This window comes from Protopterus annectens, chromosome 11.part0, assembly GCF_019279795.1.
Source record: "Protopterus annectens isolate FY-2018-M chromosome 11.part0, PAN1.0, whole genome shotgun sequence".
Lineage (NCBI taxonomy): Eukaryota > Metazoa > Chordata > Ceratodontiformes > Protopteridae > Protopterus > Protopterus annectens.
Window position 1 is genome coordinate 1,398,979,213 of NC_056745.1, and position 12,459 is coordinate 1,398,991,671.

Genomic DNA, 12,459 nt, shown 5'->3' on the forward strand with positions numbered 1-12,459 from the left:
AGAAATAGTTTGCTTAGACACAGGCTTGCCCTGAGAAGTCAAGGCAAAAGAAACAAACAACTGCTGAGACTGCCTGAAATCCTTAGTCCTGCTTAAATAATAACGAACTGCCTATGTACATCTAAAGTGTGCAAAATCTTTTCTCCCTTGTTTTGGGGATCTGCATAGAAAGTAGGCAAATGAATAGTTTGGTTTAAAGCCACACTAGAAACCACCTTAGGCATAAAGGAAGGATTTGATACTCTATCCTTATGGAAAATCAAAAGGGCTCTACTGCCATAAGGGCCTGCAACTCAGAAACCCTTCTTGCAGAAGTAATGGCCAACAAAAGCAGTCTTCCATGACAAGTATTTTAACTCAGCACTCAAAAGGTTGTAGAGTAAGTTTTTCCAACACAAAATTGAGATCCCAAGCAGGAGTAGGAGCTCTCTTATATTCTTTGCCCCTCTAAGAAACTGCTTGAACAAAGGATGTGAAAACAATGGTGGGTCACAGTCATAGTGAGCTGAAATTGCTGCAGCATGAATTTTAATGGAAGAGAAGGACAAACCTTTGTCCAATAACTCAGTAAGATATTGAAGAGCCACACTCAAATTAGGCTCAGAAATCTCCAAATTCTTTGCTGCACTCCAAAATAAAAATCTCTTCCATTTTCTTTCCTTGTACTAGGTCTTCTGGCTTCCATAATCACATTTAAAACTTGTTGAGGAAGTTGAGACCTGCTGTGTTTCAAAACAGAATATGCCAGGCTGTTAGATGAAGAGATTGAAGCTTGACATTGAGCAGGTGGCCGTCCCTCTGAGATAACAGGTGTGGAATCAAAGGTAAAGGCCATGGAGGCTTCCTTACCAGACTCCTTAGAAGTGGGTACCAGTGTTGCGAGGCCAATCTGGAGCTATTAGAATCATCCTTGGCTTGTCTTGTCTGATCTTTAGGAGCACCTTTGGGAGAAGAGGCAGAGGTGGAAAGGCATACACATGAAGATTTTTCCAACTGAAAGAAAGAGCGTCCACTTTCCAAGCTGTGTGATGAAACCCTTTGTGCAAAACTTTGGCAGCTGGTGGTTTAGTGGAGAAGCGAACAGATCTATGTCTGGAGTTCCCCATGACACTGTCAATTTCTGAAATACATGAAGATCCAGTTTCCACATCCATGATTTGCCTGCTTAACACATCTGCTAAGGAGTTCTGTGCGAAACCTTGCCTGAAGAGTTAGTTGCAAGCTGAGCGCAGTCTCCCATAAAATCATTGCTTGCCTGCATAGAGGATAAGAATGTGTTCCCCTTGTTTGTTGATGTACCACATGACAGTTGTGTTGTCTGTTAGAATCAACACCTGCCCAGGAAGAAGTAACTCCTTGAAAGCCATTAATGCAAACTGGACTGCTAACATCTCCTTCATGTTGATATGTAGATGCTGTAGTCTGGCACGCCACTTGTCTTGTATCCACTTTCCATTTAGATGAGCCCCAAAAGCAATGTCCGAGGCATCTGTCGTTAAAATCTGACTTGTTTAGGTGACATTCCTGAGCCCACCACAAAATTATTTTTGAATGCAAGGTATTATTTGAATGACAGTGTCCAAATCCTGGCAGTGCTGTGTCCACACATTTTGAGATACCATTGCAGCTTCCTCATATGCAGTTTGGCATTGGGAAGCACCAGAATACAAGATGCCATGAACCCTAAGGCTTGAAGGACTGTCCTTGCAGTCAGCCCGGACTGAAGAGATAGTTGATGGAAGTAATTGGAAAGATTCTTTTGTTTGTCCGGGGTTAAAAGGCCATCTGGTCTGCTGTATTCAGTCTCACACCCAGAAAGCACATGTCTTGAGAGGGTACTAGACTGGACTTTATTTCGTTCACAGAATACCCTAGGCATCTTAGCACTGCTATGACATATTCCAGATGCTGTAGAAGGTCTTCCTTTTCTTGAGCCAGAATCAGGCAGTAAGTAAGGATAAATTTGAATTCCTTTCAGCCACAAGTAAGCTATCACTGGAGCCAGAACCTTTGTGAATACTCTGGGTGCAGTAGATAAAAGGGCAATGCAGAGAACTGATAATGAGAATTTCCAGCTGCAGATACTTCCTGCAACTTAGTCTTATAGGCACATGAAGGTAAGCTTCCTTGAGATCTAAAGTTACCATCCAATGATCTTTGCCCAGCAGAGGTAAAAGCTGTTGTAACGTCAACATCTTGAACTTGGGAATGTCCAGATAAGTGTTGAGGATAGATAAATCCAAAATTGGTCTCCACGTGTTCCCCTTCTTTGGAACTAGGAACAGGCGAGAATAAAATCCTAGGCCCCTTTCTGGTACAGGGACTGGCTGAATAGCCCTATTTGGAGTAACAAAGAAATTTGTTTGTGAGCCTCTTTCCTTTGTGGAGGAATGTCTGGCATGCCTTTGAAAGGGGCAATGTATGGAAATAAAACCTGTAACCGTGGTGAATGATATCCAACACCCATCTGTCTTGAGTGATTAAATCCCAATTTTCTTTGAAAAGAGACAGTCTTCCGTCATTGGGTCTGTGGACTGACCCCTGCCCTCACCAGAAGTCTGAGCAGGTGAACCCCTGTTCTAGGCCTAAAAGAACCTTGAGCTCTGCCCTACCACGTCTAGACCTAGCCTTAGACTGGGAATCATAAGCAGGATATGTCCATCCCTTAGTAGGCCAATTTCTACTAAACGCTGCACCTGCAAAATCTTTAACAGTTTGCATAGACTTAGCTTTGTCCTCCATTTTCTTTAAAACTGCTTCCACAGGCGAACCAAATAACACATCAGACTGTAAAGGAGCATCCAAAATCCTAGTCTTAACATGCTCTGCTAAATTCTGATCCTCAACCAGGCATGCCTGCGAAGAACAGAACTAGTGGCAGCCACGGAGGCCTGCACAGCATCAAAACCACATTGCAAAGAATGCTTACCCACTTGTTCAGACACATGAACTAAATCCAGCAACTCTTTACACTCTATACCTTCCGCCAAAGCATCCACCTTAGATTTCAATTGTGAAAGGAGATAATTTTGATATTTTAGCATGTGAAACTGACAATTCAACGCTCTCATGGCTAAAGTGGAAGAAGTATACACTTTCTTTCCCCACCTATCCAAAGCCCTTGCCTCTTTATCAGTGGGAACAGGATTTTTAACAACAGAGGCCTTAACCCTTTTAGGCCCCTGAGAAACAGTTTCCGGGTCTGCCCTAGGACTCTTAAACAGATACTTATGAGCTTCAGGCACCCTATAGTACCTATCAGGCTTAACAGGGGCAGGAGGCAAAGAATCAGGGTTCAGGGAAGCCTCTGCAAAACATCTTCCACCACATTCAACACAGGAGGTATAGCTGGGGCCTATGCTGGGGTAAAATAAGAATTCCCTAAGCCTTTTCCTGGAATCAGAGTAATCTTGGCCTTCCCATTTAAAGTGCTCCCTCATGGAATGCAGAGTCTCTGAAAATGAGAAATCCTCAGGAGGAATCATCCACATCAGAATCAGAATAAGGAGGATACTCCTGCAAGTCTTCCACAGAAGACTCAGAAGCCTCTGAACACCGTTCAAAACTCTCAAACTCAGGTTCCACCCTAGGCCTCTTATCAGGAGGGCATGGAGCCTCTAATCATAGTAATTAAATCTTCTGCCATTTTAGCATATGTTTCTAGGCACAGAGAACTGAAAGTGCAGAGAAGCCCCCACTGAAGCTGAACTTGGCCTACCTCTCAAAAAGAACAGTTACTCAGCCTGGCCTACCTCCTGAGAGGGCACATCCTGTAACAGTAAAGTCTCTGCCTGAGACTCCAAAGAAACTCCTGGCAAAACCTCTGGCTCCACTGAGCCTTCTAAAGAACCGGCGTCCGGGACTGCGGTTCATCAACCCTAGGCTTTGCTGTTTTATCTTTGCGCTTTTTGAAGGGCGCCGGAGCATCCGGCGGCATTTAAACACTAACCTGGCACAGTCTAACCTTCTCTTAATAGTGCGTTTGTTAAATCTAGCACACGTGCTCAGGCCCTAAACAAGGTATACACAAAGTATGGTAATCCCTATGAGGTATCTGCTTCCCACAAGAAATACAGTTATTCACTTTTTCTGACATCCGGTTAAATACTGAGGCACCAAAATGTTGGTCTGAAACTCCAAACTGCTTCTGCATCGGACCATGCGGCAAAAGACTGAGGATTTGGAATGGTTAGGACTGCAGCAATGTGGAATGAAGAACATCTAGTCTTCTGTCATTTTAGCTGTATAAGTAGGGTTTTATTAAAAAATGAGAAATAATTTCAGTTTCAGTCGACATCCTTATTTGTCTTCTACCACCTATCTGCAAGAATTTTGTAGTTAAGGCTAATGTATGCAAGAAAGTCAGTATATAAAGTGGCAATGCATAAAACAACACAATGAAGGGTACATGCCATTGAAATGAAGCCATTTTCATTTTCCCCACTATCACAGAATGTATATACCCAAATATATGTGGACATGCTTCACAAGACATTCACAGAAAGCATCTGTCATGACACACTAGGCAAACATGGACTAGGCACTACAGAACACTGAAGACTTAGATTTCCAGATCCAAACTAGTCATAGGTAGTTACTGGCCATACAGTCCAGTAGATCATTGAGGAGCCTAGGCCAATTTCCCAATTACCCTAAAGCACTACATGGTTAAGGGACCTTCTTAAGGTCAAACAGCTGGCAGATGAAGGCTAAGGTAATCAAACCATGTACCACACTAAGCACCTCGGTAACAGCTCATAGCCTTAGCCCTTTGCACTAACTACCTGACTAACCATCTGTGCTGCCAGTTGCCAACACCCATTCCCATACCTCTCAACTGTCCAGAATTTTGGAGAATGTCCAGATTTTTGCCTCTTGTTTTTGGTCTGTTCCTCATAAAATTTCTGGTTTTCTTGCAAATCATTGGGAATTGAAGTAACTAAATAATGGCTGTTATTTGAGCTTAAGATTTGTTATCTTTCAAAAATGAAATCTAATTTAAATACTGTTATTCTACTAACTTTCTTAAGTTTATAACAGCAATATTAAAATTTTGTTCCTGATTTTGGGCCCCCCCCCCATCATTTTTGGCTTTGTCCAGAATTTTTGCAAGGTTGAGAGGTATGTTCATTCTTGGTAAAATCATCAGAAACAAGGTTCACTGATTAGAAAGAATTTGGAAAGAGGCTTGAGAATTAAATAAGCATACCATTCATGTTTTACTTTCTACTAAATATTATAGGGTAAACTTTCTCTAGAAACAAACTTTACACAACTGTTAATAGGTCACAAGGCCTTTATAAGTGTAGCTGTGCAACCTAAAAGTGTCCCATGAATTTTTGTATGTTGGACATTTATATAAGGGATTATGTTAGTTGGGACATGATTTAATGACTGCCTCTGTCCATCAGAGACATGGGCACCAGACCAGAGGTATACATGGATGGGCAGCCTATTCCAGAGAAAAGGAATACTCTGGGATATATATCTACCTCTCCAGCATGTCCTATTTATGCCACAAGCAAAATTCTTGTCCTTAGATCTAGAAGTTCTGATGCTGTTCACATTTTGGATATGCAACAGATTCATCAGTGCTGGATCCAAGGATGCTTTGTTTGCCAGGCATAGGTCACCTCTCAGTATTCTGTAGGAAGCAGAGTCAGGCCTTTGAGGTGATCTGCATAGGACACTGTGTTTATACCCTGTATTCTTTTTACAAGGAACCTTTGTGGACATTCCAATTGTTGAATATGCATGGTCAGCTACATACCAAAGGGGGCATTATACTCAGTGATGTGTCTGATGAGGGCCAAATACATTGGCATGATGACTTCCCTGGACTGAGATGCCATTCCCCTGCTTATAAGTTGAGTGACATAAAATGATTTGATTGAAGGCTAAGGTATTATCTACAAGAGTATCCAAATCCCTTATTACCAGGTCAATTCTTAGGGGTGTTTTGTTAATGATGTAGTTTTCTGGGGTGGCCAACCTCCAAAAAAGGTGTTATTACGCATTTCTTGGCAGTGAGTTTGAAGACGCTGATTGACACCAGTAATTTGTCTGTGTTTGATCCTCTTGTAAGATGTTAGTGTCTTGGGGGGATTCTATGACTACTCCTATCTTGCAATCATCTCCAAACTTAGTCAGCCAGAGGCCCTTAACATTGGCCTTGACTGCTGAGAATTGGCACTGTTAGAACATATTTTAGGCTATTCAGGAAACATCCCAGGATATCATTGGGTCCCACTGTGGCTGCGTCCTTGGCCTTAGCAAGCACAGCCAGGACCTGCTCCATATTTATAGTTGGTGGGGTTATATTTGAAGGTATTTTCTGGAAGGGTGGTTGGGGGTGAGTCGGGGTAAAGTTGGAATTAAATTTGTCATCTAGCAGATTCGCTATATTGCTTGGTTCAGTAAATGTGGTGCCATTAATCACCAGTTCAGCACACAGCTGTGTGCTGCCTTTGAGGTTACCCACTAACTGACAGTTTCTAATGGCCCTCAAAGCAAGCAGAACCATATTAATCTTATCAAGTTCATGAAAGCATTCTGAAAAACCCAACCTTCTGTACATAATTTTGTTCTCCAATTAAAGAAACTGTCTATTACTATGCAGACTCGCAACTTATTATAGGAAAAAAGTATTTTAAATATGTTAGCAGTATTCTAACATTCCGACAACCTTACCTGGCTATAATAGTGCCAGCATTGTTATATTTCTTAAAGCTTCAGTGGAGAAAGAGCTCCTATCTTTTTAGTTTCCTCAATGTTTCTCAGTATCTTCTGTGCATGAACTTTAATGTTAACTGTGCCCAGGAAGTCCTCTCTCTTTCTGCAAGTTATCTTAAACTCCTAGTACTCTGGCTTCTAGTAAACATTCCTTTGTCGGCCTGGCCACAGTATTAACCCAGTTTTGTGCTATGCCCCTTGAGCACTTCCCCTTTGTCTACCATCCCATAACAGCTGTAGTACATGTGGAATGATCTAGGTCAGCAAACCATGTGCATGTGTGAATGTGTGCCATGCTGATGTGCCTTCCCTGTAATGTGCATACCACACTGAGGTTGTACTTTGATGTTTCTGCTGAGGCAAACATAATGTTTATATTGTTGTGCAGTCCAATAATTTAGGGTACACTATTTTGCTAATAGGGTCAGTCCAACTGTGCAAGCATGTACTCGTGAAAATGAAAAAAAGGTTTGATAATATAAAAAGGTACAGGAGATGAGAAGAAACTGTATGATCACTAGTATGAACAGTGGTTATACAACAATTTTAATAATAACAATGACTACTTTTCAAAACACATATGAAGGCCATTAAAGTAGTGTTTTTTATATATGAATAGCTAATTTGGCTACTGTATTGAGACATTATCTCTTTATGGAAGGATTTCTCTACAATAATGATTTAAGTATTCTTATGTGCTTTTTATAAGTTAAAAGTGTACTTACATATACAAACTATTCAATAAAAACTTTCTACAAACAAATTTTTCAAGAGTTACAAACTATAACATGAAAAACAACTTGATTTATGTAGTTTATCAATTTAAGTAAAAGACGATAGAGTAATTTTATTTATTTAGCTACTTACAGCATAAATACAGTTTATTAGAAGACAGCATAAATATTTTGCATGATAATGCTAATGACTGACTGCATATGAAAAGTGATTTATTCAGAGTGGCAGGAGGCCCGCATGACATATTATAAAAAGTCAGTTAATGGGCATGATGCTAGTAAACGAACAAGGGAAAAGATACATAATAACCCATTTTACTATCATAACACTGACGTTAAGGAACGTCAAACTGCATATTATTGAGACCATATGATCTGCATTCCTTAATGACAAAAAACAAAAAACTAAAATCTGTATTTTTTTGAGGGGCAAACCTCACTGTGCCACCCCAAACTCTCTGAAATTATATATACCAGCTCCAAGATTGCACTAGAGTAGAATAAAGAGTAAAGTCCCTGATCCCCACCGTACCGAGATCTCAGCACACACACTTTGTCTTTTCAGAAAGTCGATCACATCTTCTCGACCATATGAAATTTGTCTTTCCAAAAAGTTCATCTTCTGAAGGTGAAATTGGTTTTCCAATTGGATTGTAGGAGCAACATATCATCTGAATGTATTATTAGTTTAAGATTTAGTAATTCTAGGGGGAGATCTTTAACAAAGAAAAAGAAGAGAAGAGAAGGGAACAAAGCACAGACCCTTGTGGTACACCTCTATTAAGTATGCCAGCAGTAGAGAATGAGACATTGCTATGGATTTGCAAGGTTTTGTCTTTTAGACAGTTGTAAAACCAGCAAATAGTGTAATCTTGAAAGTAGAGTCTTTTCAGTTTGTTGAGAAGAAGGGTATGGCTGGCTGTTTCAAAAGCCATTGTCATGTTAACGGACACCTGCAGTAATAAGTCCCTTATTTGGGTTGCAATAAGTCGTATCAGTGACACTAGCCAGGTAGTAAAGGTACTGAAGGCATTGCAAAAGCCATGTTGTGCATCATATAACAGGCCATAGCTGTTAATGTGCTTAAGCAGTTGCTTGTAGAAAAGTTTTTCAAATATTTTGGTAATAGGGCAAAGGGTATGAGTAGATATATAATCCTACAACAGATCATAGTTTGCTTAGCAGGTGACTGATTGAGACATATACATGAGTGCAGTATATAGCGCTATTAGAACTATACAGACATATATGTTGATGGATATATCTGTCTTGTTATTATGTTTATTTTTTTTTCAGAAAAATGCAAATTTTTAGGAGTGTGGGAAATTCACTTGTTAACATAAACATACTGTGCTGGAGCTTTTATCCCCAGGCTTCCATTGAAAATGGGCTCTGGCCAGTCAGACTTTCAGAGTCAATAAAGACAAATACATAAATATATAAATAAATAAACAAGCAAGCAAATAAATGAATAAATAACTAAGTATACAAAAACATGCTATTAAAGAAAGATGTAACATTATTTATGAATCAGTGGAAGCAGCTGCAAGACATGCAACAGGTTTGTAAGTGGATATGTCTCAACATATTATTACTAAGATAAACACACAAGGAAGCAAGTATGTTTTTCAATTGTTAACTAGTTTTGGGAAAATGGCTGTAAGACATTCCATAAGAAAAGCCCATAGTAAGCATGTTTGCATGATCATGTGTAAAACATGAAATCTCAAAAATACAAAGTAGATGTTTGATATGATTAAAGTGGCAATACTGATGGTTCAGAAGAAAATAGTAGCGATTCAAAATCTGGGCAACAGGAAATACCATGCCTTGACCTATACACCATGACTGAAAATGAATGTAAAATCATATGACTAAAGATCACAATGGCAAAAATTAAAATGGATATAATTATAGAACTATCTATATTCATGACTTTAAAGAAATGTTTCTACACATACTACAGTAAAAAGCCAAAAATTATTATTTTTTTTTTTACTTGTTAACCACAGTATTGCACTGAGCCACATGAAACTTTTTCAGATAAGCCCAGCAGCACAGAATGGTTAAGTGGCTTGCAAAAGAGTCACAAAATAGGCAAATGGAAGTTGAGGGAATCAAACCTTACACCATAAGAAACAGCTTATTAACTGCTCATAGCTTTAATTCTTAGCTCTAACTGATGGGATAACATGCAACAATGTCCCCTGAATACTGGTTACTGAACAGTAATCTTGTATCGTCCTAAATTTTTCAAAGTTTAAATAGGAGGAATGTGCTTTACAATGTGCTGTATTAAAGCTCTAGTAGTAACATGCTTCATTTATTATGTTCTTGTCTGTATTTTTCTTTGTTTATTTCTGAATGTTAAATGCATTAAACATTTCATACTTTTTTATACAAATAAATATTATTCAGTACTTGTCTCTGCCATGTTCGCTCGGGTCATGATTTAGAAAGTCTATGTCAACAGTTTATCTACCCAACTAACAAATAAAACATGAACTTGAGGTCATCAGTAACCTTACTTGAAACCATATGTCTGAAAATAAGTATACATCAAGAAGCCAGGCAAGATTTTTTTCCATGCTAGAGGATTTTTATCATGCAATTACAGAACTGACAAATAAAGCTAAGACCATGCTGTCTCAAGAGTAAGTCCTCTAATATATGTCACTGATGTAGAGAAGAATACAAGAATATACCACAGAAACCAGAATTTAAATGCCTACATGACAGCAAACATAATGGTGAATTCAGGAATGAGCGAGAGCCAGATGACCAGAGCCATCATCAAGGACGAATGGAAGACTAGTGCAACGCACAAATGCAAAGACGCCATACTCAAAGAACAATGGATGACAATAACTGTATTTAAAATAGAATGTATGATCTGCCCGGTACCCAAGGACTACAAGTGACCAGTAACAGAGTCTGAAGATGAATAGATGGACCATTCTTGTTCTGCAGAGTGTAAAATTACTGGCTCTAAACCAGAAAAGCCACAGCAGAATGATTCTATTTCAGAGGTGAATCTGACTTATGGGTTTACCAGGCCTTTCATTCAAGTTCAGTAAGGCCCTGAGATTCTATACAGAGTGCCCAATAAGGTTCCCTCACAGACTGAGCTTTTGAAGGAAAGCATTTCATGGACATCAAAAATGCTGAAAGTGATGACCATTGCTAATTATCATTACAGTGTTAATAAGCTGTGCCAAGTTATAATACTATAGATTAACAACACTACTGCACAATTTGTAACATGGATGTATTCAGTAAAGCGCTGCTGCATATACAGTATCACCATAACCAAATGTTAACATTTAAAAATATCATGTTATTTCCCTTCTGACTACATGACTAAGTAGAAAGAAGTGTAGCATACCTAGACAGTACAGTACATGCTCAAAGCATGTCCACATGTGAGTGTACAGTCAGCTTTGCATATTACTTCTTTAATATTCAAACTGTAGTAAAGTCATATTTCATCTCCTCCTAATTAACATGTATTATTTATATTGCTGCACATGTAATAAAGGTCAGACATAACAAACACAATCACTGTTTTCTCCAGCACGAGGTCATATCACACTTGGCCTACCAACATGGACTCCTTTCTCACGATTTCTCTGTTGTGCTGTTATACTTAATTAGATCTTTCTAATATTCCATATTTTAGGCTCACTAAACAAGTGTTCACTATTGATGTATAACCAGAAGTACACTATATGAAGTCTGGTTACTCTCACTAAAGACTCCTTAAATGAAGAATCCTCTGTTCAGCATATGTGTGTGACTACATTGCATGGAACTTGTGATTTACTGTTTTGTGTTGGATTTTGTGAACATTAAGCATTAGATTTATGTCTCTGCATCACCTACATGCAATTCATAATCATAATATTTGTAATGTATGGTAATAAAACTGTTGTGGAGAAGATACTATTTTTCCTTTAAGATTACTATTAACTGGAACCAAGTGTAAACATTCTTGTTGGAATTAGAATATCACCTCTGATAAGTATTTTGCACTTTAGTTCAGTTCTATGCTGGTATGCTTTCTATGTGGAGTCTGTATGTCACTCTTATATCTATATGAGTTATTTCCAGTTTTCTTTCACATCCCAAAGGCATACTGATAGATAAATCGGCTGTTCTCCAACCTGAAAGCGGATGTCCATGCAACTTGCATATGGCTGCGTGTGCATATGTGATAGGGTGCTGTGATGCCCCACCACTGGCCCAGTAATCAAGGAGCCTCAATCCTCACCACTAGCACCAGTGGGGGACATACACTAGGAGGGTGACAGGTACACACACAGTATTTCCAGATGCAGCTCACTGCTTCAAGTGCAATTTCCCTTAAGAGTAAACAGAGACCACAAAAAAGTCCAGGGATGGTTTCTCCCTCTTTCTCCAGATCCCCAATAAGAGCACCAGTGGGGGACATACACTAGGAGGGTGACAGGTACACACACAGTATTTCCAGATGCAGCTCACTGCATCAAGTGCAATTTCCCTTAAGAGTAAACAGAGACCACAAAAATGTCCAGGGATGGTTTCTCCCTCTTTCTCCAGATCCCCAATAAGAATCCCCACTGGCACAGCTATATAGTTGATATCTCAGCTGAGTGGCCAAGCCAAAACCTCCAACACTCTCTCTGTCCAACCAGTGCTTTGTGTCCCTGCCCAAGTAGCTGGCACACACACTCCTGGAAATTTGTTTTACACAGACACACACACACACACACACACACACACACACACACACACACACACACACACACACACCTGGGAAAGGCTGTCATAGGTTTATTAGCTATGCCCCCTTCTGCCCAGACTATAAGGTAGTTATTACTGCCACCAGCCACCTCTTTATCAGCTACTTTAAGGCCCTTAACAAAGGGTGCCCAAGCATAATGTGTAATGTTACTATCGATACAAATGGTAGTTTGACCAAGAGCAAGGTTATTAGGAGTGGCCTACACAGGGT

General features: G+C 39.5%; 1 protein-coding gene across 10 annotated transcripts in view; it reads right to left on the reverse strand.

The window, feature by feature from the left end:
- Positions 1-12,459, reverse strand: part of LOC122815864 (F-actin-monooxygenase MICAL2-like) — a gene marked incomplete at its 3' end in the record, with an annotated part of 2,588,394 nt that overhangs the window by 1,714,142 nt on the left and 861,793 nt on the right.